The sequence below is a fragment of the Ovis canadensis genome, chromosome 8, assembly GCF_042477335.2.
Source record: "Ovis canadensis isolate MfBH-ARS-UI-01 breed Bighorn chromosome 8, ARS-UI_OviCan_v2, whole genome shotgun sequence".
In the NCBI taxonomy this organism is placed as follows: Eukaryota; Metazoa; Chordata; class Mammalia; order Artiodactyla; family Bovidae; genus Ovis; species Ovis canadensis.
This window is the reverse complement of record NC_091252.1, coordinates 78294611-78320635: the sequence shown is the minus strand read 5'-3', so window position 1 is coordinate 78320635 and position 26025 is coordinate 78294611. Positions and strand designations below refer to the sequence as shown.

General features: G+C 39.8%; 1 protein-coding gene across 8 annotated transcripts in view; it reads left to right on the top strand.

Annotated features, from left to right (window-relative positions):
- Positions 1-26025, top strand: part of HIVEP2 (HIVEP zinc finger 2) — a 217591-nt gene that overhangs the window by 134029 nt on the left and 57537 nt on the right. The gene's annotated exons all lie outside the window — the stretch shown is intronic.

Sequence of the window (26025 nt, the reverse complement as noted above, 5' to 3'; positions counted from 1 at the left end):
CTATTTTAAATGGTCAAAAATTTAAAGTGAACTAAGAAACCTATGGCACTTTTGTTCCAGAACTCTTACTCTTGAGTTCTTTTGTTTTCAAGTAAAATAAAAAATATATGTGTGTCATATTTCCATAAATGGAAATAGTTTTCATTATAAGCGGCAGCAATTTTTTATTATGTCAAAACAAAATTTTGAGTTTTGATGAACATATTAACATAGATTTTTGCAGAGATACTAAAATATTTTAATTAAACTATGTTAACTTGAAAGTTTTATTATATATAAAGAATGCACTAACCCAAATTTGGAAGTATTTATTGACAAAAAGAAAATGTTTATGTGGATTTTTTAAATTCTAGACAGAGAGAAAGCAATTTCACTTTGATACTATTTTCTAAATAGTATACATTTATGCCTGCCTGTACTGTTTTCTAAATCTGTGGCCATGGAGAGGACAGGAACTGCTCTGATGTGTATACCTGTATCATTCATTCATTCACTCATTTATTCATTCATCCAGGATAGGGATGGAAGGATGTTGATCAATGACTAATATTTTCCATTTCAATAAATGCAAGTAAAGTAAATGTTTTTAACTGGAAAATATAGTATTAATGGAGAGTGGGGAATTACATGTCACACTCTAGGTTGTTGTAGTGAAGTGAAGTCGCTCAGTCGTGTCTGACTCTTTGCGACCCCGTGGTCTGCAGCCTACCAGGCTCCTCTGTCCATGGGATTTTCCAGGCAATAGTACTGGAGTGGATTGCCATTTCCTTCTCCAAGGTTGTTGTAAGTGGATGGAACACTGCCATCTGGTCAGGAAATACATAGTACCATCATTTTAATAAATTATTGATTAATTATAAAATTCTCTTTGATCATCTACAGGTAAAAGGGATGTATTCTTTTCAAAATATCTAGAACTGTATGCGTGCTTTTAAATTTGTGTGCTGTGAACTTTTGCCAGTGGTAGGAACAAGACTTGAAATACTTAGTTATCAAGAAATGTTCTGCTATGTTAAAAAAAAAAAAGAACATTAAAAGAATTAGAAAGATAAATATGTACCTGGTGCAGAGCTGATACTAATAAATATCTGTTATATGGAAAAAAAAGAAATTTTATGCTAGCTACAATAGAAGAGTTCTTCAGAGCCCTCGTCAAAGCTTTTATTCTTAAGCTGTTTAAACATATACCTAATGGAAATTTATCCTTAAGCATTTTATGATAAGACATTTTATTTTACAGTTAGCTATAGATATTAAAATTTTTCTATATCAGATATTTTATATTTGTATTTTTTGATACAAATAAGATTGTCTTATACAGTATGTGAGAAATAATATTTGTTCACTTGTGATTTTACTTAGAATTTAGCGGTGAGCCAGTGGACAAAGAAAACTTAATCTTTAACTGAAGATATACATATTATTTTATTTTAAACATTGCTAGGATTATAATCATATTTTTAATGTGCCCCATTTTACATACATATGTTTGATGCAGTTTGGAAATCTGATAAAAATTTAAATTGAAATAAATTAATTCCATTTTAAGATTGGCACTGTGAATTATTCTTCAGAACAGATGTAATTAGTTAACATTTTTCTGAAGCACACATTTTAAAATCTTTTTACTCATAATATCATTATCACTTAAACCCTCATTTAGAAATCTTAGAGAATTATGTTTGGAAATGTTCTGTAAAAGTTCTGTAATGTCTATTATAAATAGATATCTTTGAGTTTGTACATTTAGTAATAATATACATAACTTATGAGAAGGATGACTCTTGGTAACTCTGTGATAGCTAAGTCTTATTTTGTAACATTGTCAAAACCTTAGTGAGTGATTTCTGAATTTAATAATACTAACGTAACATGGCAACACATAAACAATATGTGGATAGTTAACTGTAGTAGGGGCTTCCCAGGTGGCACGAGTGGTAAAGAGTCCACCTGCCAGTGCAAGAGACCCTAGAGATGCAGGTTCAGTCCCTGGGTTGGTAAGATCCCTTGGAGGAGCACATGGCAATCCATTCCAGTACTCTTGCCAGGAAAGTCCCGCGGACAGAGGAACTTGGCAAGCTATGGTCCATGGGGTCGCATCTAGTCAGACATGCCTGAGTGCCTGAGCACACACATGCACAGAACTGTGGTAGGTAGGGAACAGTGATTGGTTGGAAAATTCATTGGTTGAAATGTCAGGAAGCTGTCGAGGTTCTTGCCCTGGGTCTCATAGACTATGGATCTTGTGCAAGTAATTCAACCTTCCCTTATTCCACTACCCACCCTCTTAATTTATATATATATATAATATAATTGCATATTCATATACATCTGCAAAACCTCTAAAAGTCTTCCTCTGTTTAAAATAATAATCTGTGAGATTCTAAAGAAGAGTTGGAAGGCGAAAACCTGGTGGCTTGCTTTCATGACAGTCTTGAGGGAGAGTTGATTAGAAGCCAAGCTTGGTTTGGACATAAGTACACACAACCTGGGATTCGGCTCTTGCCACCAATACTTGTGAGGCCTCCAGGGCAGGAGTTCAAATGGAGGCCCGCACGCTTTCTTCTTAACTGAGTCAGTGATTCTTTATTTGTAAAGAATGTGAATTTGCAGGGATTTTATCTGACCAGTTTAAGTTGTGGATTTGGTGAGAATAATTTTCTGGCTCCTTCTTGCTATTTTGAATAGTAATTAAATCCTCATCAAAGAATGAATTTGTAATGTCCTGTTAGTGAATTTCATATGGGTCATGCTTAATAAAAGGTTGCTTAATAAAAGGTTACTTACTTTCATTGTTTCAGGCTTTATAAAGTTAAGCAGATTGACTTTGTCTAACCCCACACTTTGCACTGTCCCAGCCCACAAACCTTCAGGGCATTTGAACTCCTTTGATTGTAGATTGGAGCACAGATTGGGCAGGAGATAAGGAAAAAGCATTTCCTGGGCCTAAAACAGCTGTAGTCAGGAGCTGGGACGTTTAAGGCTATAAGACAACTGGATGCCAGTGACAGAGGCGCCCATACAGTTGTTGGCACATTTCTTTTGTGAATTTGTGGTATGGGGGCTTTCTGAGGCATGGGACCCAAGGCAGGAACGCCTCCTGCCTTAAGGTGTGGACTCTGCTATTGTATCTGGGTATTAGCATCCTCTTGAGGGGCCGTCTGCAGAGACAGCAGAGCGCCTCCTTCCTGAGGACACTAGGGGGAGCTGGCGCAGGAAGGCGTAGCAGATGGTGTTGCGATTTGCTGTCAGGCTCCCCGTGGGTTTTTGTAAGTCCTCCTTGCTGGCATCGTAGAAATACTTGGTTGGGACTTTTCGAGGGGACTGGAGGTCCTCTATGAGCAGGTGGGGCTGGAAAAGGAGCTGTGGTTAATTGGTGTTGATGCCACTTCATCTTTATATGCCTGTAGGCTGCGAGGGTCTGGAAGCGTTTGGGCAGCTTATTTCCAAGTCAGTAAGTGCTCCCTTCACTTCCATAGGGATGGGGAGAGACACGTCTATCCCATAAATCCGTTTTCTCCACACATTTGGATAGGATAGTTCCATTTTCATTTCGTGAATATGCACTGTGGAGGGAGCTAGCTCTTATTGTGCCTGCTCAGTTGTGTCGGACTTTTTGTGACCCCCCAAACTGCCGAAGGGAGCTAGGGAAACAATTAAATCATTGATCCTAGGTACTTGGAATGATGAAGGGATTTATTATTTACCTAGATTGGGAACCTTAACCACAAATGGATAGAATTCAGAGGATCTGAGAAATTTGGTTGATAAAAGAATTAAAACTTTATTTTCACAAACATCTGATAGAATGTTGGCACTCCATTATTAATGTAGGCAACAGACAGTAATTTTAGCAGTTTCTGTGACTTCGTCACCAGTAGAAGTCACAGATATTTTCATGTCACCTTACTTTGTAGATAATATCTCACAGTATCTTTATAATTGTGACTACTCAAAATGATGGTGAATATTATCCTGCAGTGTATCCTGTTTCTGAATTTTAATTACTGTCAACAGATGTGTTCAAAATTTTTTGAGGTAGTTGAATTTCATTTCAGTTGGTTTCCTTTATAGCTCTGTGTATTTTATTTGATGTAGTTGGAAACACCATGTTAAGGAGGGATCCCCAGGCTTCATCAGGTTGTCCAAGGGGTTCATGGTGAGGAGAAGGTTGAGAAGTTCTGATCTAGATAAAATCTCCTGTTTTACTGCCTTGGAGAGGGTAGTGAGTTACTTAAGGTTACCCGGAACAGGAATTAGAAGTAATGTCCTTCCTGTTGTGTGTGGGCCCTTGGCAGCTCCATCCCCATCTTGGTGCCAGGGGAATGAATGCCTTAGTCTTATTCAGCAAGCCCTTTTAATATGATGGAGGCCAAGTCAGCTTCCTTCTTTCTCTGCACTTCCCTTTTCTGTGGTGGCCTTCCCCTCACCTCTGACTTCCAGGCCGGCAGGTGGTGGTGGGTTTGGTCATCTCCAGCTGAGCTTGGCCCTGCTTGGCCCTGCGGCCCACATCATCACAAAGCATGTTGTCCTGAGACACCTGAGCAAGTCAACAGAAAGAGTAGAAAATTTAATCCTGATTACTTGACCCCATTTTAGTGGTGGTATTTCAGGCAATGTTGATATCTGCCCCCCACCCCCACCCCCAGCAAGGGAAATCTTTCATCCAACCCAGTGAGCTTTGTTAAATTAATTAGGGAACTCTTGTCACATAGTTCCTTCCTCTTTTAGACTAGCATAAGGCTGAAATATCAACAGAGAAATAGAGATTTAACGACTAATGTTTACGTTTCACTTCCTAGTGCCATTTCTTAGCACTGTATTATTCTCTTACCTATTATAATGTTATTATCATTATCCCTGTTTGACAAATGGGAAAACGAAGGCATGGGAAGGTTAGGTGACTTGCCTGAAGTTATTTATCTGTCTACTAAGTGTTGGAGATGGAATTCGGAAGAGGCTTTCTGGGTCCAGAGCCCCTGATCTGGGCCGCTGTGCCATGTCCAGTTGCTATACCAGTGCCTCACACCACCATTGTCCAATCTGTGTTTCCTTTGGTTTGGGGTTATTTTGATGCAGTTCTAGGAGGGACTTTTTCCAGATTCTCGGAGCTGTCTCTGAAAGGTACTGTGTCATTTGGTTCCAAGTCCATTCGGCTTTAATCCCTTGCTTGTATGTATTCCGGCAATATGAAGAAGGAAAAACACATTCGCACTCACAAGGTTTAGGAGTGCTACAAAACGCTTAATTTGGATTGACTTCATCTCCTTTTCAAGGATGTTGTCAGTGCTTTGATCTTTGCGTTTGTAGCCCTTTCGTCAGCAACATTGGCAAATACACCTTTGAAAATTTGTATCTGAATTCTTGTATTTTGAAAAAAAAAAAATGTTTGTTAGTGTTTCTCTTCTTGAAGACTAGTTGATGTTTTGCCAGCTAGTTAAACGTCTGCAAATCTGAGTGCTGGCCGAGAAACTGAGCTTGCTGTAACCAGTTATCCTCAGATGGCCAGATTCCGCTGTGTACCACTTTTATAGATGCTCACTGGTTCATGCTTGAGGTTATGAGGTGTACTGTTCCACTTGTTTTTGCCAGCCATGCACAGCACATTATTTGGTAGGTTGAGACAGATGGTATAGCTTAAGCTAAAATGATGAGGGAGGGGAGAAAATGAAAAAAATAGAAAAAGGGCACTTGATTTTCTAACTCAACTGACATTCGGAAGTGAATTTTAGTTTCTGTGATTGACTAATAAATGCAGTGTTGCTCTAAGATTTGAATTCATTAACTTCTGTTTAAACAGATATAACTGAGTAATCGGCAGGAAGCAATGTTTTCCTTCTTGGATGCTGTCAGATTTTATGGGGTCTCCTCCAGATTTGAAAATGTTGGGCCATTGGAAGTGTCAAAAATAGATCTGGGTTCTTCAGACTAAGATATACCACCATCAGTACCAATCCAAACAGAAAAATCCCAAATCTTATTTTTAAACTGGAAAAAAAAAAAAAAGGTATATATAGCCTGGTGAAATAGCGGTGATAAGGACAATTAATCAGTTTTCATGCAGCTGCTTCCTGACATTTCTGCAAATTGTTGTGGAAAAATTAATGAAGGTTAGATCAGTAATGGTTTCAAGCTTGGCCAGTGGAAAGTATGACAGTGTTTCCATCAGCAATTAAGCTGGGCTGCTTTCTTTTTTCTATAGGGGAAGTGGTATGATGTGTGTTCTCCACAGGAAATGGAAAACGGCAGCTGAACTCTGTGAGCACAGGTATGGAGGAGCTCTCCACGGCTCCTCCACCAGGCACTCCTTGGTGGGCATGACCGACCCATTTGCATTTTCTGCAGAAACGCTTTAGTTCTGCCATTCCTGAAAACAGAGAGTCGGGATTAGAGGATTTTCTTGAGCTGCCATTTCAAAAACCCAGAAAGGCTCTGCATCTAAACTTTGGGAACCAGAAAGTGGAACTGATGACAAACAGAAAGTGAAACTCACCTATCTAATTTTATTTTTCAAGCCAAAGGTACTTCAGTACAAGCCCAGTTCACATCCTGTGTAACCCTATGGGATTTTCCCCAGTATTAGTTAAAAATTTTCCCATAGGGTCACACAGGATGTGAATTAGAGTAAACACTTAACAAACATGATGAAAAGGAAATTAGCTTTCTAAATGATCCTTTCACTGTTAACATCCTGAGTAGCTATTAGAAACATGGGCAAGGGTGGCTTCATGTCTCATTATCAAGTTGTTACATTATTAACAAACTATATTAATATTCTACTACACGTGAAATGTATTTCTTAATATATGAAACTAGATTTTAACCTATATATTTTCCTCTTTGGAAAACATTAAAAAGCCTTGCAAAATGCTCTATGAATCTGAGGTTCTTAACCTTTTGCAGGGAGAGGTTCACAGATCTCTTTAGGACTCTGAAAAAACCTTCTGACACTTTCTCCCAGAAAAATGCATATATTCACAATATTTTAAATACAATTTTTAAAGTTTCACAGCTATCTTAAGTGAGCTTGGATGCCAGGGGTTTTTTTTGTTTTGTTTTTTGTTTTTTTTTTTTAGTTCTAGTTTTATAAAGCTTTTTATGGGCAGATAGAAAAATATAGTGAAAAAGTTTATTCATTTCAAGTAAAGATTTTATAAGAGGCACTTTTTAAGAAATTTTAACTGTAGCAGTAATAATTCTTTTCTGTTTCCACCTGGAAAGTGTTTCCTTGTCTTTGGAAAGGAGCATGTACATTGGACAGAACATACAAAGCTGGCTTTGAAGCCTGCGGGGTGATATATTCCCAGGTGGCACTAGTGGTAAAGAGCCTGCCTGCCAATGCGGGAGACAGATGCCGGTTCAATCCCTGGGTTGGGAAGATGCCCTGGAGGAGGGCAGGGCAACCCACTCCACTATTCTTGCCTGAAGAATCCCATGGACAGAGGAGCCTGGTGGCCCATAGGGTTGCAAAAAGTCAGACGTGACTGAGGTGACTTAGCATACATGGGTGACATATTAGCAAGTGACCTGAGGTATCCTGCCTCAGTTTCGTCATCTCTAAAATGATGGCAACAGGGATGACAAATAGTCCATTTTCAATATGTATCCCTCCCCTCCTCTTCTTTCCTTCGTCCTTTGAGAGGTAGCTTAAGTGCCACTTTGTTACGCATCTCTTTGCAACTTCTGAAGGCAGATTTTTTTTCCCCTTTACCCCTCTGTATTTCTCTAGGGCTTTGTAAATCTCATTACTCTTAAAATTGTGTCATCATTCACTGGTTACAGCTAAAGATGTGTGTTTTGAGACTCTTCTGTCTTATTAGCGTTGTTTTATGTCTGTGCATGCTGTGTCCAGCATAGTGCTTAAGACGTAAAAGCATTCCCTGTTTATTACATTAGTAGTAATAGTATAATGCTTATTAGAAATAAAATAACTTGGACTTGGGCTTATAATTATATCATGCTTATGTGACTGCTAGTCGTCACAGAAGAGAGGTCAAGTGATCCATGTACAGCTGAAGTGAAATTTAGTGAGAGAACAGAACCTTGAGTGGAAAGTATGTCTTTTCCAGTTTTGGCTACCTCCAGAGTATATTCTAAACCAGAGCCAGGGTGTTCAATCAAGTCAATCACCAGGTGATTGGGAAAAAAGAGATGTTATGACATTACTCAAATGTATTTCTTACATATTATCTGACTCTCAGAGGAAAGTGTAGGCTCCCAAAGCCTTAGTTTTAGAATTTTATTTGTTTATTCAAACATTATTATTTAGGATTTGGGGTTGAACAATAGCTTGAAGAACATCCCGATCTGACTTTCTTTGGATTAAGTCCTCACATGTCCTTGGTAATGCTTTTCAATTCAAATTGAACAAAAATGTCCTGCTCTTTGAGGAGCTGATCATTTGGCAACTCCCATTGGTCCCATTTCTCTCTCTCTGTACACACACACACACACACACACACACATCCTGCAACTGTTACAAGTATATTAAATAAAGACAACTTTAAAAAATTTATATCAAACCACATTGTCTTAATACTTCAATAATTCAGTAGCAGTCAGCTTCGTACTTTCTATATGTGATGAATGGTTTCCAAGCAGTAAACTATGATTTAGAGCCTTGGGCATAAAGAATGACTTCATGAGCCCTGGGAGGCTTGGAAGAGAGCAATGCCTAGTTGGCTGCTGGAAGTCTTGGAGCAAACCAGCGTGGAAAGACAGCAGTGACTTAGGATGGAGAAGAAGAGAGTGGAGAGGGGAGAAGGAAAGATGCTGGAAGTAGGGGGTGATGTCTGGTGGCCTGGGGAAGGGTTTTGATGCAAAGAAAGACCCCTTAGTCCTAACCTTTAGAGTACTAGAAAACTGTGGGTAGAACACTGGCTGGGGTAATAGATGAATCAGGCCCAATGGAAGGAACTTCAGAAATGGATCTGAGGATCCATAGAGGTGCCTGCTAGTGGTGGTGAGTTGAGGAATGAAGAGGTTGTTGTAGTTGACACAGAATATGAGCAGAGGCTTGTGCCTGTGAGATATAGATATGCTATGCTAATTTGCTCAGTCATGTCTGACTCTTTGCAACCCATGGACTGTAGCCCACCAGGCTCCTCTGTTCATGGGGATTCTCCAGGCAAGAATACTGGAGTGGGTTGCTCTACCCTCCTCCAGGGGATCTTCCCAATCCAGGGATCAAACCCAGGTCCCCCACAATGCAGGCAGATTCTTAACCATCTGAGCCGCCAGGGAAGCCCATGAGATACTGTAGATAAAGAGTTGACTTTAGACTATAGGGAAGGACAAAATGTTTGTTGGACATGGACTGAATTGGGAGCAAATACAGTTGAAGATTTTGCTAATAAATCATTGGCCATGAATTCTTGGCACTTGTGAGATGCACACCATTCCTTTACTGAAGCATTTTCACCTCCTGGAAAGCCTTGTCTCTGCCTGTCAGAATTTTCAAGCCCTTACTTAACTTCTACCAGCTGCATAAATATTTCTTTCACAGCACTAGCTCATAGCAGTCGCTCTTCTGCTAAGCTTGTATAGAACTATTATAAATCCCATGGGCTGTAGCCTGCCAGGCTCCTCTGTCCATGGAATTTTTCAGGCAAGAATACTGGAGTAGGCTGCCATTTTCTCCTCCAGGGGATCTTCCCAACCCAGGGATTGAACCCACATCTCCTGGTTTCCTGCATTGGCAGTCGGATTCTTTACCACTGGAGCCACCTGGGAAGCCCATTGTAAATGCAGTGGCAGTTAATTGACATTTAAAGCTTGAAGTTAACTTTTCACCTGTATGTCTTGTCTCTTGAGTGAGCTTCTAAACTTGTATAAAATTTGACAGTGTAAAAAAAAAAATCTCTTCTGTGGTCTAATATGAAGTCATACCTATAGCAAGAATTCAATATACTTTTAAGAATTTTAAAAGATACTGAGCTTTTGTACACATAACAAATGCACAAATTCTGCTGATTCTTCTTCCTAAATATCTCTTTGATTAATGCCTCCTACCTCTGTCCCCATTCAATTCCACATGGTATGTCCTCAAGCTCTTACAGGAGCCTCCTGACTAGGGTCCTGGCCTTAAGCCCCACCCACCTCCCTTACACTCTCTACGCTGCTTCCAATGCTATGCTTGTAAAAGAGAAATCTTCCTTCTGCTTTAAGATAAAGTTCAAAATCTTACCATATCATAAAGGTGCTTGATTATCTTGACCAACTCTGTAATTCCTATATCATTTCTCTCATCTCACTATAAAACCTCATGAAATTGATAATACTTCAGTAATACCCAGATTTATTCATTCCCAGAATATACCTTGTTTCTTCTTGCTTCTAATGCATTTACAGTTGCTATTTTCTCTCCAGGCCCATAGATACTTCAAGATATAAAGGTTGCCTGGGTTCCCCCTTTCTCTTTCCCTCTTTTGTCACCCCCAGCACAGTTAGTCACCTTCTCACTTCTGCTCCCATTGTGCTCTCTCCATCCTTGACACATATGGTATAAGATTATTTTTCGCCTGTCTGACCCTAGACCATAAACTCTCCAAAGGTTGCATCTTATTTATCATTGTATTTCTAGTAACCACCGTGGCCTGCTAGGCAGTCTGTAAAGTAATAAAGGAAAGGTTGTGAAGAGAAGCTGAAAAAGTTTTCTGTTATAAAATATCCGAACTGATGATGAGGCATCCAGATTTAAATGTCTTATAGTTTATAAATTTTATTGCATTTAAATGGTTTAACAATATAATATTTATTATTACACTAGAGGGACAAATTTAAGAAAAAATAATTAAATATGTATATTACCCATGTGTAGAGCATAATGAAACCATGAATGTGAGTATTTTCAGAATCCAGAAGATTCAACAACAAAAACTAGGAGTGGTAGGCGAACCAAAAGATGGTCAGTTAGAAACTAGACCAGAAAAACAACATGAATCTTTCAAGTGAAATAAACTCTCCCAACAATTTTGATTGGATTAATATAATTGTCTACAATTATAAAAATAATGGCCTGCCCATGAATTTTTATTATCACCACATATGCTAATATATATGTAGCTGGTAAAGTCAAACTAGTTATTTAAAACTGTAAAGTTATTTATAAGTTTTGATAGTCCTCATTTAAGGTTTGGTAACAGTGGCAGGTCTTATTAAAAGTGGATATAACCATCAACAGAAAGGTTATAAAGTGACGTCATAATGTCAAATAGTTTTATCAATAGGCAAAATACCTTTCTTTTCACAGTGTTAAATAGATCTTCAGCTATATAGTGAATTTTGTCTCAGCCTCAAGACAACTGTCCTCATGTAACTTTCAGACACACTTTTGGAATTGTGGACTTTGAGTAGGGCTGAGTATTTTGTCTCTCTGTTTCATTTTGGATAGTTTCTATTACCATGTCTTCAGGTTCACTATCCCTTTCTTCTGGAATGTCTAATCTGCCACCCAGTGTATTTTCCCTCTCAGGTTTTGAGATGGTCCTCTCTAGAGGTTCAAATTGGGCCTTTTAAAATATATCTTCCATATTGCTTTCACTTCACATATTCATTCTTTACTCCAGTTTCTTGAACATAGGGAATATAGTTAAAATAACTTCTAATGACCTTTCTACTAATTCTGCCATCTGTGTCATTTCTGGGTCAGTTTTGATTCATTAATTTTTTGGCTTTTTATGGGTCAGATTTTTCTGTTTCTTTGCAGACTTGGTAATTTTTGATTGGGTGCTAAAATTTTACCTTGTGGGTACCAAAGACTTTTGTATTCCTAAAAATATCCTTGAGGTTTTTATTATTATTATTAGATGTAGTTAAGATACTTGACAATAGTTTTATTTTTTCAGATCTTGCTTTTAAGCTTTGTTAGGTAACCAGGGCAGTGTGTAGCTTAGGTTTAATTTTTTTCCTCTTTCTAAAGCAAGACACTTCTTAATACTCTAACTGATGCCTTATAAATTATGAGGCTGCCCACTCTGGCTGTTGGAAACGAGCGCTCTTCTTGGCCCTTTCTGAGTACTGGGCACTGCTGTCTCTAACAGTTTCAGTGGATTTTCTCCTGACTGTGGTGGTTTCCTCACATGCCTATGCTAGTCGGTATTCATCTGAGCACTTTATCTACAGACCTTCCAAATTCTGTCTGTCCAGTGCTGTCCTTATCATGCCCTGTGATCCCTGAACACTTAGGTTCCTTGCACTTCAGGGAGACCGCTGGTCTCTGAGTTTCCCTTCCTGACATGGTGAAAATGTTCTCCAAGGTGTCATCTGGGGCGATTTTAGGGCTCATCTCACTTGTCCACTTTCTCTCAAGGATCACTGTCCTTTGTAGCCAGTTGTTCAGTTTCTTAGAAGCTATCCTCATATGTGCGAGCATGGTAAGTTGCTCAGTCGTGTCTGACTCTTTTCAGCCTTATGGACTGTAGCCCACCAGGTGCCTCTCTCCATGGGATTCTCCAGGCAAGAACACTGGAGTGGGTTGTCATGCCCTCCTCTAGGGGTTCTTCCCAACCCAGGGGTCGAACCTGGGTCTCTTACATTTACCTGCATTGGCAGGCAGGTTCTTTACCGTACCACCACCTGGAAAACCCTATCATCATATATTTATTATTTATCTTTATAGTGCTTTACAGGCAGGAGAGTAAATCCAGTTCCTACTACACCATGTTGATTTGAGGTTAAGTCAAGGCCTATTTTAGTTATTGTTTACTCATTTATATACTATTCATTAATCTGAAGAATTCAGGGTGCTATTAGATAATTGCTAAATAAGAGTATTTAATCCAATGTACACACCGAACATAGGGAGTTAAGACTGTGAAATCTGTGCTGGAGAATGTGTTAGGAGGTGTTTTCATAGCATGATGCAAAAGTCCTGTTGGCTATTCCTTTTGAAACCTTTGATCCATTTTAAAATAAACTAAAAGTTGTGTGATTTAAATCCAGTTGTGAATTTGTGAGATTTCAAAATAATGTCTCTTTCTTCTCCTTATTCCCAACCTGACGTCCTTAAAAGTAGCCACATTGTGTGGCAGGGGAGGAGGAGAAAGACTTGTGACAGGAATGAAATTTTAGCCATTGCTCAAAATGATAGGGTTTAGAAGATGTAAATAGCGTGGTTTGGACCAATTCACCTACTTACTCCTATTTGTAAGAAGCCAGGTTTCTTAAATGGATCTTAAGTGATCGTTTTGCTTTCGGTAACCTCTCTGCATCTACAGTGGAAGAGAGTTAGATGTGTTGCATTTTTCATGATTCGTCTTATAGAGCTTCTGAGGTCAGTTTGCGGTGGAATGCTGTCAGACTCTCAGATCTCTCTCTCTGTCTCTCTCTCTGTCTCTCTCTCTCTCTCTCTCTCGTACACACACACACTCACACACACGAAAATAGAGACATCTTCCAGAGAACTTCCTGATGTACTGTTCTTTGAATGTGATGACATTTGTTTACACAGGAAGCTAGACACTGGATTCTTTTCTTTGGAGACTGTTTCAGAAACACATTTCCACATTGTTTTTTCTCGATATGGCCTACATGTGAACCACTTACATATTTAATGTTTGGAAGACTGATGAAGAATTCCTGATATGAAGTGCCCTTATCGATCTACTTTAAATATTTAATGTTGAGAAAACATCCTCTTTCCTCCCCACTAATTTTTTTTTTTAATTCTCCTTGGTAAACTGTGACATAGAAATCAGATTAAAGGCAGGCCTTATAGCCTCACTTCTGTGCCGTGCCTGTCATGGTTTTCTGTCAACTCAATGTGGCCTCTATAGATTCTATTATATTTTCTTTGTCAGTTGAATCAAGATTCTTATTAGAAACATGGCAAATAATTCGTAGCCCCAAAGATATGGACTGTGTCTGCATGGGATTTATAGAAAGCAATTTTTGTATATTCATTGAAAAAATTTATATCAACATTTATTTTCACCTGTCCTTTTGATGTAGTACTTACAATTGCTGTCATTCTTGAATACTGTCCAATTGCTGGAAACTCTATTAGGTGACTTATGTACATAAACTCTGGTCCTCACTATAGCCTGCCAGGTGGGTACTATTATCCCCTTGGGAGACATGCAGGCATCAACTCAGAAGTAAAAATGATTTGTGCAAGACCACATCCCTAGTAAGAAGCAGAGCTGATGTTGGGCTAAGTTTTACTACTCTAAGAGATTAAGCAACATATCCCAGGCTTGTTCACAGTAGTGAGTATACTTGGTAGATAAAAAATCAGAACGTTAACTAAATATTTCTAAAATAGAATATTATTAAGAAACTTTCATCGAGTGCCCAGTGTGTGTCAGATCCTGCTCTGGGGACAGTGGGTTATAGAGATGAGCAAAGACTCTGCCTCTGGCCAGTGAAGAGACGCAGGGAGCAGCAGTTACACAGTGGTGTGCAGCCTTGCTTCTGATGCTGTGTGCGCATGTGCCTAGGGAACATGGAGAGGCGGACCTAGAATCTGGTGGGGAGTGTGGTGGAGAGAGTGTTCTCAGAAAGGCTTCAAGGAAGACATGGTGCCAGAGTGGTGTCCTGAAGGAGAAGTAGAAGGCCATGACCTTTATTACCTCTAATGGAAATTAATTTCCAGCTATAGACCTAACCTCTGTCTTCTGTAGTATTACTAATAGTATTTAGGATGCTTTTTCTGATTTGTTTTTCTTTTTTGGAATCAGGAAGTTTTATTTACTAGGCATAATATGTTTTAAGAATTCTTAAGTTTTTAATCAAACCTTAAATTTAAGATAATGATAGCTGTCCAGAAATAAAAAAAATAAATAATGTAATAAGTAGAACCATGTTAATGTTGATTTTAAATTAACAATTTTTGAAACTTCAAATTATTGCTGGGGAAACAGTTTAATTTGTGAGGGGAGAATATATTAGAATTGGGATGCTTTTAACTTTAACATTGAGGGGAAATGTCACTCTTGTTATAACATTGTTTTTATGGAAAAAATGAGATTTGATTTATATCATTTCAACTTACAAGGACTTCCCAGGACTGCATTCAGCCCAGAGTTAGCCCCCTACTTGTCTTTGGATGAAATGTGTGTCTGCTTGTTTTCCTTTTAGCTGTCTCCTCAGTTCAGCCTCATGAGGCACTCTGCCTACAAGATATCTATATCTGGATACACAGGTTGCCCTCAATGCAAATTAAATATGGAGTTTGCTCAGGGCATGCAAACTGAGTTTCATATTTGCTTAAATTAAACATGAAGGCGATATCAGCCTCAGTTGACCTTTCTAGCTTTCCCACTCTCAATTCCTCTATACAAAACTACGAAGTACTAGCCAAGTACTTTGCCCACCTCTAGGCTGTTAGTTCATTGTCTCACGTCCCTGGGCTGCCCTCCCCCGTAATCTCTGCCTTTAAAATCCTTCTAACTCTTCAAGGTCCGTGTCTAATATCACTCTCCTTCATTTAGCTATTCATAATTATTCCGTAATTATTTTACTTCCCATGGATTTTTCGTGTACTGCTTGTTCATAGGGCTTCCCAGGTGGCGCTGGTAGTGAAGACCCCACCTGCCAATGTGGGAGGCATAAGAGAGGCGGCTTTGATATCTGGGTCGGGAAGATCCCCTGGAGGACCCACTCCAGTATTCTTGACTGGAGAATCCCTGGGACAGAGGAGCCTGGTGGGCTACAGTCCATGGGGTCACACAGAGACACAGCTGAAGTGACTTAGCATGCACTTGTCATAGGCTAGGAGCTGGGACATTGCATTGGGATGTACCTATTTCCAGTGCCAGCTCCTTATTTATAACCTGTGTGACCCTGGACAAGTTACTTAGCCAGTATAAACATCATCTATAAAATGGGATTAACACCACCTGCCTCTGAGAATTGTTTTGATGATTAAATGTGATAATATATGTACAAAGCTTAGCATCGGGCTTTCTGTCATGTGGTATGTCTTTCAGAAAGCGTTAGCAGTTTTTGCATCTCTCCTCAGTTCTGAGGTCATGTTGTGTCTTACTTATCTTTGTGAATTCCTCTCCAAAGCCTGCCTTTACAAGAGAATGTCATAGTGCTTCGAATACAGCAAATATTCCATAAATATTTCTTTGAGAAGGAAATAAATGTGATTTTAAAATTGCAGAATTCACTGGCCAAGAAGGGACTTATGAAAAAGTGACCTTAGGTTCCAGTTTGCCAAAGAAAACCTGGTCTCAAGTATTAAAAGTACCCCCCTTTTGTGGTGATGGTTTGGATTATAAATTTTATGGACACCGTATATATGGAATATTTGCAGTTTTTAATTGTCCATGCATGGCACTTTTCCAACTGTGTTATTTTTCACACAGATAATTGTGTCTCTTAAAGGAGATCATAAGGTGCTTGAAGATGGCACACCATTTCATATCTTATTTCTCCAAATAGACTAGTGCTTTGGGAGTTCTGACAGTGCAGCGGAACCAGAGCGAATCTACTGTGATCCAATTCATGCTATGGTCATACAGGTATTGACTGTGATCTAAATGCTGCTTTTTAAATGAAGATGTAAGCTAACGCGTAGATGCATTAGGCTGTATATAAGTGGAGAATAGTCATTCTAATCCATGGTGGGAGGGCTGTTCACTAGACAGAATTTCTCCAGGGCTGAGATCATGTCTACTTGTTTCCCCACTATAGACCTAGCACCAGGCACAGCACCCAAAACATGGTTATCTTCTCAATAAATGTTTGTTGAATAAATGAATGAATGGTGAGGATCTTGGCACCCCACATGTTAAGTAAGAGTTTCATGAGTCTCTACCAGATTCCTTTCGGATCCTTTGTAGATGGCAGAATACAGTATATATAGAGGCTGAAGTGCTCTGGTATGCCTACATATGAGCTCAGGAAGTTTATGAGAGGGTAAACTTAGGTCAGGAGACAGCTCGCCTTCTCAGACCTTCTCTGGAAACTGTTTCCATGTAGAGTTTGTTTGTTTTCTGAATAAGCTCCTTTTCTAGAAGAAAAGTGGAAGGTTTATTTTTGTAAGAGTCTGCCTACTTGATAAGAGAGCCGATGAAAATCAGATGAAGGCAAGGTCCCTCTCCTGTCTGCTCCTCTCTCCCAACATGCAGAAGAGTGAGTTCCGTGGTACACAAGGTTCTTGTATTTGGTGGAGAGAGATCTGACTTTTTCCCATTATTTCTCTGAGGCTTGTTGGAATCTCAGGGAACATGGAGGAGTTGGAGGGCTCCTTTCAAAGGAATGTTGGCAGTAGTTGCTTCTCTTTCCCTCATGGGGAGCACAGGCTTTTGCCCTCTATGCTGGGGCAGCCAGGAGAAGTGGCCCAGGGTCATGGGCTATGTCCATCTCACTCTTCTGGTTCTTTGTTTCTCTAGAGATGCCTGCTATCCCATGGGAATTCATGTAATTACCCTTCCTCTTAGAGTTACCTGGTCCACATTTTCAAAGGGTAACTTACTTCACAACTTAGTATTACACAAAACAACATACTGTTAATGCAGTGTTAAGCGGTTTGTTGCGTATGTGTTTTTGCTTTTTGGACATGGGCTGAAATTTTAGTGGTCGTACCCTATGGAGTCAAATATAAAGGACTAACATCTTCTCATTCATCTTCTTAAAAATCTGTTTAAAACTGGTGCATGGGGATGACCCAGAGAGATGTTGTGGGGAGGGAGGTGGGAGGGGGGTTCATGTATGGGAACGCATGTAAGAATTAAAGATTTTAAAATTTAAAAAATAAAAAAACTAAAAAAAAATAAATAAAGATATAATATATTTTCAAAAAAAACAACAACAACAACAAAAAAAATATTAATCTAACACTTTTCCTGTACTGATTCTTTCAACCTTTCTCCAAGCTGAGGTGAAATGGCCTTATACACAAACATATGTCCTTATTAAGATTGCCCTTTTTTCTTAAAAGAACATCAGCTTTGCTCTTCTTCCATTGGCCATCTGTCTTAATCATCTTGGGCTGCTGTAACAGAAATACTGTAGGCTGGTATACACACCAGATGTTTATTTCTCATAGTTATGGAGGTGATGGAAAGTTCAGGATTAGAGTACCAGCATTGTCAAGTTCTCAGTGAAGACCATCTTCCTGGCTTACAGATGGCTATCTTCTCAGTATCCTCACATGATGGGGAGAGAGGGGATGCAAGCATCCTTGTGTCTCATCTTCTAAGGGCATTAATCCCAGCAGGAGAACTACATCCTCATGACCTAGTACCTTTCAAAGCCTCCACCTCCTAATGCTATCCCACTGGGGGTTAGGATTTTAACATAAGGATTCTAGGGGTGTGGGGGAAACACATGCTCAGTCCACTCAAGTGAAATTCACCTGAAATTTACCTTCATTCTTCAGCTGATTATTGAACACTACACTTCCTCTGGTCTTCACCAGGACATCTGCTCATTTTCAATATCTGCTTGGCCCCAAAGGGACTAGAATTGTGAACCCTGATATTCTAAAATGTATCCTGGGATGTCAGGCTAGAACAGGAGAGTGTGAACATACTGTTGTACATACCCTCCAAACCCCCAGTCTTTTTCTTTTCTTTTTTTTTTTCTTTTTTACTCTTTTGGTCAAGACACATTTAGCATGCAGGATCTTAGTTCCACAACCAGACCAGGGATCAAACCCCCTGAAGTAGAAGTGTGGAGTGTTAACCACTAGACCTTCAGAGAAGTGCCCCCAAACCCCAATCTTTGTGGGACAGTAGAGCTGGTTCAATACTGATCCAATTTTTTCTAATAGTGAATGAAGCTAGCCATGTGTAGTATTCATTTATAATTATTCCCAATTTGTTTGAGCTCTTTCCCAATAAGATGTGGTTATTGAAGCTGTGAGCAAATTCTTCCCATTAGAATTTATACATTTGGGTAAAAGTAAACTGGTATCATGCTTCTGTAATGTTTGAACTGGAATTTGCTGTATTGTATCTTTGTACTTGCTTGCAAGCTTCATAAAATAATTAAAGGAGATTGTGAAAACAGGTAAAAATAGCTTTTGATGTTCGTGCTTAAGAGCTCCTTCAGCTTAGAAGTTGAAACGCTTTGGAGTTCAACGAAGGTTTATATGGAAATGAGAGAATTTGGCTTCTTTCCCAGTTCTTCTAGCCTCTCTTCCCTGAGGACTGTGGGTGCATGAAGAGGCAAGATTCCCACACCCAGGGCACCCAGAAGAGAGGTTTCTACGCTGTGAATTAGGCAAGTGTACTTGGCCTTGATTATAGAAGAGGAAGAATTACTTCATAGTTTTCCCTCCTCCTTTTGCTCCATGTTCTGATATTTACCCATGGGTTAAAGGTGACTACTGAGTTTACTTTCAGTGCAGAAGGCTATCTTCTCTTCGTGTTCTGAGTTAGTTGTTACTGTGTGTGTGTGTGTGTGTGTGTGTGTGTGTGTGTGTAGTTGTTGTTGTTGTTGTTTTTGCCTCAGGATTGGTTACAGCTGTTCAAGATACAAACAGCAGTTGTTCTGCAGCTAATCCTTACTCTTTGTGTCCATGTAGTGTAGGTGAAGTCTTTTCTTACCCTCTTCTTCAACTAATTATATGCCTTGCCTATGCCATTGTAATTATTTCTCCAGCATCTACAAAACCTATGTCATTTTTCTGTTAAAATACAGTTATAAAAATAGCAGAAATAAACCTAATTTGAGAACTTGTGTGGTGAGGCAAATTCCTCTAAAGTAAAGGGATGCTCTGGATTGGCATCGCCCATAGCCTTTCATCACCTGAAGGTTCCCAGGGGTGATGCAATGCTGGACTATACACCTAGTTTCCTATTGGAGCTTAAACTTGTACTTGATAGATTTCTTTTAGCGAAAGTTAAATGCACTAGCAATTTTGACTTGGTCAAATAGACTTTTAAAAAGTACTTTACGTACTACAGAGTTTTCTATGATGCCTTTAAAAGACCACGCAGTCATTCTTGCTGTTCTTAGTAACTTTACTTAAATGAAAACAAAAAATGTTAAGTGTCTTTTTCATCTGGGCTTTTGGTCAACTTCTAAACTCAGTTGATTTTAAGACCAGTTAAAAGCAGTAACGTCTGAGTTTGATGATGTAAAGTCTAGCTTAGCTATGGAAACATGACAGGACCTTACCTCAAAGTATTATAAAAATGTAAAATTCTGCAGTAAGTAGACTCTGTCACATTCTATCTTTTCTTAATGCATTGCTAGTAAATTTTGTCTCTGTTTATGATTCTCTCCTCTTTGTACTATCTCCTTCTCATGAGGTGATTCTGATTTAGGGAACTTTGGGCTTTGCTTGAGTGTGTCATTCATACATGAGGAAGCATCTCTGATGTTTCTAGTATAAGTGTAGCAGAGAGTGACTGGCCCTTCTCCAAACCTAGGTCCTGTTCTTCCAGGGCTCACAGTTAGGCTTGATTTCCCAGCCTCTCATGTAGTTAGAGGAGCCACGTGCCTAAGTTCTGGTGAATGGAATGTGGGAGGAAGCGCTGGGTGCTACATCCATGCCTGACTCATAAACCCTCCCATAGGTTAACCCTCTGTTTTCCTTCCTTTGCCAGCTTGAGGCAGATAATCATGGTGGCCCTAGAGTCTTTGCTTCAGATGGTGAATTGTAAGGTTGAAGGAGCTTAGGTTCTTGAGTTGAAGGGAGGCAGCATCTGTGAGGGGCTTCCCTAGTGGCCCAGACGGTAAAGAATCTGCCTGCAATGTAGGAGATGTGGGTTCAGTCCCTAGGTTGGGAAGATCCCCTGGAGAAGGGAATGGCAACCCATATCAATATTCTTTCCTGGAGAATTCCACGGACAGAAGAGCCTGGCGGGCTACAGTCCATGAGGTCCAAAGAGTCGGACACGACTGAGTGACTGACACACACACCCCATCTGTTAGGATACTCATTTTAGATGGCTGCCGTGAATGGGCCGCAATGTGTTTTGGATTTTGTTTGTTACAGCATCCTTTAGTACATTAACAAATACGGATAGAATTCCTGCCTCCAAGGGCCTCCTCCTGTAATCTGAGAGATACACATCAAAACTATGGCACGGTGTGATGATCCATTAGTAGATGTCTGTCCTGTGGGAATCACAAAGGAGGGTTTGGGATACTTTCAGAAACACAGGACATTCTTAGATTTAAAGATGAATAGGAATAAACCAGATGTGTCCCTAGATCCATGAAATATCAAAATCCCATTTGAGCTTGAGTCATGACACAGAAGGCCTGTGATGGGGTCATCTATTAAACTATGACTGAGAAGCACCATGAATTTAACTCTCACGTCTTCCGACGATTTTTACTATTGCTTTCAAATGTACAGATTCATATAGTTTTTAAAATAGCTAAGGAAGGCAGCAGGGTGGAAATTATGGTGTCCATTTTATTGGTGGGAAAACCAAGGCCCACTGATTTTAAGTGATTTATCTAAGGACACATAAACAGGAGAGCTGAATTCATGGGCTGAGAGGTGCCATGAATGAGTGGAAATGTTTGGGGTTCTAGAGAAAAAGAGAATTAGCTTAAAATCCTGTGCCTGGTCTTTACCATCTGGGTGATCTTTGGCCTTATCTAACATTCTCAACTGTAAAAATGTTGCGTTTCAGTGTTATCGGGAAAATCCAATGAATTTGGATATTATAAAGTGTACAGGTGCTTGCTTTAATCCAGCATTCTTTTCATGTTATCATGAGACCTCTAACCTACACCTGTGCCTCTCTGTACCCCTTGTTCCTGTTGTTTTTGATACTGGCCACAGCTTGACCTCATCCATAAGCTGGGAGGCCTCAGGGAAGATGCTCTCCATTCAGATCTGTGATCTGTGAAGCATGGAAAAGGTGTGGTGGGACAGGCTGAGCAGCTGGACGTGCCATCCTGGCCCCCCTTCCCCATGCAGACTCTTAAGTGCATGGAGGAGGCTCCTGCTTTCCTTGATCTGTTCAAAACGTAGGGGTTGCTACACGATTGTCATTATTTAACCAGTCTTTGTCAAGCAAAGCCAGCATTCACCCCTTAACACCAAGAAGCAGCAAAGAATCGAGTGAAGATGCTTTCAGCACTGCTGTCTGGTACCATTTACATTGCCTGTCGTTCGCGGGGAGAAACACTCCATTCTAAACAGGGATATTTCCAGTTTCAGCAAAGAGAACCAGTTCTTTAATTTCATGGATGTTAATACTTTCCATACATTTTCAGGGATTCTTCCTCCTAGATCTTTCCAATCCCCTCCCCACCCCCACCCCACCCCCTGCTTTTCTTCTGCATATCATCCCTCAAGATATTAAAAGGAAGACATTACTAAGAGTTTTATCTTCTGGTTTCAAATGTTAATCTCCTTCAACAAATTGAAATCTTTCTCATCAACTAGATATCCTAAGTGGAAAATGTGTTCTTTTGTAAATTTTCATATATACATTTACTCATGCTGATCATTCATGCATTTCGTGTCCCTCAGCATATTGATCATATATAAAAGTGAAGGGCAAATACTTTGAAACTTGAGGTGATTCACTTGGAATGGAAGCAGATTCTCACTGAGAAGCATAAATCAAATGAAGATGCCATCTGGCAGTCGGAGTCCTACCTTATTAAACTTGAATTCTGCACTTTGCACAGAGGTGCTTAATAAGTGTTAACAGTGACTAATATCATATCATGGATGTTAATTGAATGTTGATAAGTGTCTCAAAATTGCAGTAATAGAGCCACACTTCAGCAGCTGAGCGCAGTGATGCTCTCGCTCCTCGGCTTCATGCCTCAGCTGTTTGTGAGCTTTAACAGGGTTTTTTCTCACCAGTCAAATGCAGACGTTTTCAGGGGTTTTTGCTGCCACCCAGCTGTGCTGCAACCCAAGCACTGAGTCTGAAGTTAAGGGGAAATATGTGCTGCTGAAGCTAATTTCTGATGGAGGTTGTGGGGCAATGATATGGTTTGAAACATACAGGGGTGGGGGTGGGGTGGGTGGAAGAGACTTTAGCCATTTGACCTGCATTTGAAGAGAATTCACTATTCACTGGTGTTCAGTGATATGTGGATTTTGAGGTACAAGCTGAATTGGGTGGATTCCAAACTACTCAGTGGTGCTGGGTCACCATCAGAGGCTGGCCTGCACAGGGACTATTTGCTCCCCCTAACTGGATCTCAGTTCACAAAGGTCTCCCTGCTTTTTTCTTTCAAACTAATTTTATTTATTTCCTTTATTTTTGGCTGTGCTGGGTCTTTGTTGCTATGCGGGCTTTTCTCTGGTTGCAGCAAGCGGGGTCCACTCTCAAGTTGTGGTGCTTGGGCTTCTCATTGCCATGGTTGCTCTTGTTCCAGAGCATGGGCCCTAGCGCGTGTGGGCTGCAGTAGTTGCGACGGGGGGCTCAGTAGTTGTGTGCACAGGCTTAGTTGCTCCGTGGCATGTGGGATCTTCTCGGATCAGGGATCTAATCCATGTCCACTACATTGGCAGGCGGATTCTTTACCACTGTGCCACCCGGAAAGCCCCTCCCTGCTTTCTGACATAACTAGTTTGTTCCTCCACCACCTGGATTGAACTTTCATTACAGTTTCAGGTTGCATGCATAGAAGCTAGCTGCATATCCTATCAATTCTACAGGACTAGAGGAAACAATGAATAGCAATATGAACATCCAGTTTTTCTATGAAAAGATGATTCTCTCTGTCCCCTTTTCCTTAGTGTTTTAGCTTCTTGTGAAGGAATGGCTCTCTTTGAAACTGACAAGATGCATACCCACATTTGTTTTTCAGGAATACTTAGATGTCCCTCATGGGCAGCATCGAGGGCCTGAATGGCTTTCCTGTGACAAGCCAAGAAATGAACTACATTTGATGGCTAGCCCTTCTTCCATATGTGTGTGTGTGAGAGAGAGAGAGAGAGAGAAATTATTACAGCATTGGTTTTCTACTTAATGAGCTTTACTTTATGAAATACAATTTTTTAAAGTTTGCCTTTTGAATATTTACTTGCACTGAGACAATATATTCTCAAGAGGCTGGGTACAGGCAAAATTAAATAACCATTTTCAACCAATTTGATACACTTGATATTCATATAGCTCAAATAATAAAAATCAAGTATCTACTTTTATAAATAGAATGTTAGCCTATATTTACAGCTGCATGAAATTTAACTCTGCTAGTATATCAATAAGAATGCCAGTACTTTATGAATGTTCAAAATTTCAGATATTGTCTGGGAGTTTTATATATGGTATCTCATTTAATACAACAATCTTTCATGTAAGGACTACTGTTAACCCCATTTTACACGAAGAAACAGATGTTAGGATCATTAGTAATTGAATCAAGGTCTTGTAGCTGATGGGTGTGTTACAATTGTGACCCAGTTCTCCAGAATCCTTGGACTTTATCATTCCAGTGCTGTCTTCATGGAGTCACCTGTGACACTGAGCCTCAGGAGCAGAATTACTTCTTTATTTTGTCGTGAACCTCCCTCCCACCTCCCACTTCATCTTACCCCTCTGGATTGTCACAGAGGCCTGGTTTGAATTCCCTGAGTCAGACAGCAGATTCCCACTGGCTCTCTATTTTACATATGGCAGTGTTTATGTTTCCACACTCCTCTCTCCATTCGTCCCACCCTCTCCTTCCCTCCCCGTGTCCATAAGTCTGTTCTCTCTGTCTGCATCTTCATTGCTGCCCTGCACTTAGCTTTATCAGCTCCATCTTTCTAGATTCCATATGTGTGTGTTAATATACGGTATTGGTTTTTCTCTTTCTGACTAAACTTCACTGTGCGTAATAGGCTCTAAGTTCACCCACTTCATTAGCACTGACTCAGATGCATTCCTTTTTATGGCTGAGTAATATTGCATTGTGTGTATATATATACACCACAACTTCTTTATCTGTTCGTCTGCTGATGGATATCTAGGTTGCTTCCATGTCCTAGTTATTCTAAATAGTTGTGCAGGGTACATTGGGGTACATGCATCTTTTTCAGTTATGGTTTTCTCAGGTTGTATGCCCAGTATTGGGATTGTTGGGTCATATGGTAGTTTTAGTCCTAGTTTTTTAAGGAATCTCCATACCGTCTTCCATAGTGGCTGTATCAATTTACATTCCCACTAACAGTGCAAGATGGTTCCCTTTTCTCCACATCCTCTCCAGCATTTATTGTTTGTAGATTTTTTTTGATGATGTCCATCCATTCTGACCCATTTTGATAAACTCAAAATGGACTAAAGACCCAAATGTAAGACCAGAAACTGTAAAATTCTTAGAGGAAAACATAGGCAGAACATTCTATGATACAAATCACAGCACAATCCTCTATGACCCACCTCCAAGAGTAATGGAAATAAAAACAGAAATAAACAAGTGAGACCTAATTAAACTTAAAAGCTTTTACACAGCAAACGAAACTATAAACAAGGTGAAAAGACAGCCCTTAGAATGAGAGAAAATAATAGCAAAACAACTGACAAAGTATTAATTTCCAAAACATACAAGCAGCTCAGTCAGCTCAGTACTTCTTATTTTGAGAGAATGAGTTGGGCAGAAAATTGCAACCCAGGTGAAAGACTACAGTCTTCCTTGGCATCATGCCTTCTTCACGGGCAGGCAGGTAGATCTAGGAAGTAAGAAACAGGAGCCCATGTGTTTTAATCATACTATTTGTGTGGTGGTTCCTTTGAGAGCGAGGGACAGAAAACCTGACTCAAATTCTTTATAGCAAAGATGGAAACATTATTGATTCACAATCCCCAGTCGTTCAGGGATCGTGTGCTTTCAGGCTAGGCTTGATCCAGAGGCTTGCAAAGCCTCCAGGATATGGTTTCTTCTGTTGGGATTTTTTGAATGCACCTCCTGTGTGTATCAGATTTGTCACTGGGCTCACTCCCTTCATGGTAGTGTCAATGACAGAAGAGATTCCTGACTTCCTCTCCTCACCACACAAATCAAAGGAGGAGATAATTTCTTATGGCTTTTCAGGATGAAAATCTTCTTTTACGTTTGACAGGCACTACCTGCTATTACCTAGAAGCTCAATTCATAATTACTTATAATACTTTTCTTGACATAATATCACCACATTAGAAACAAAGGGAAGGATTT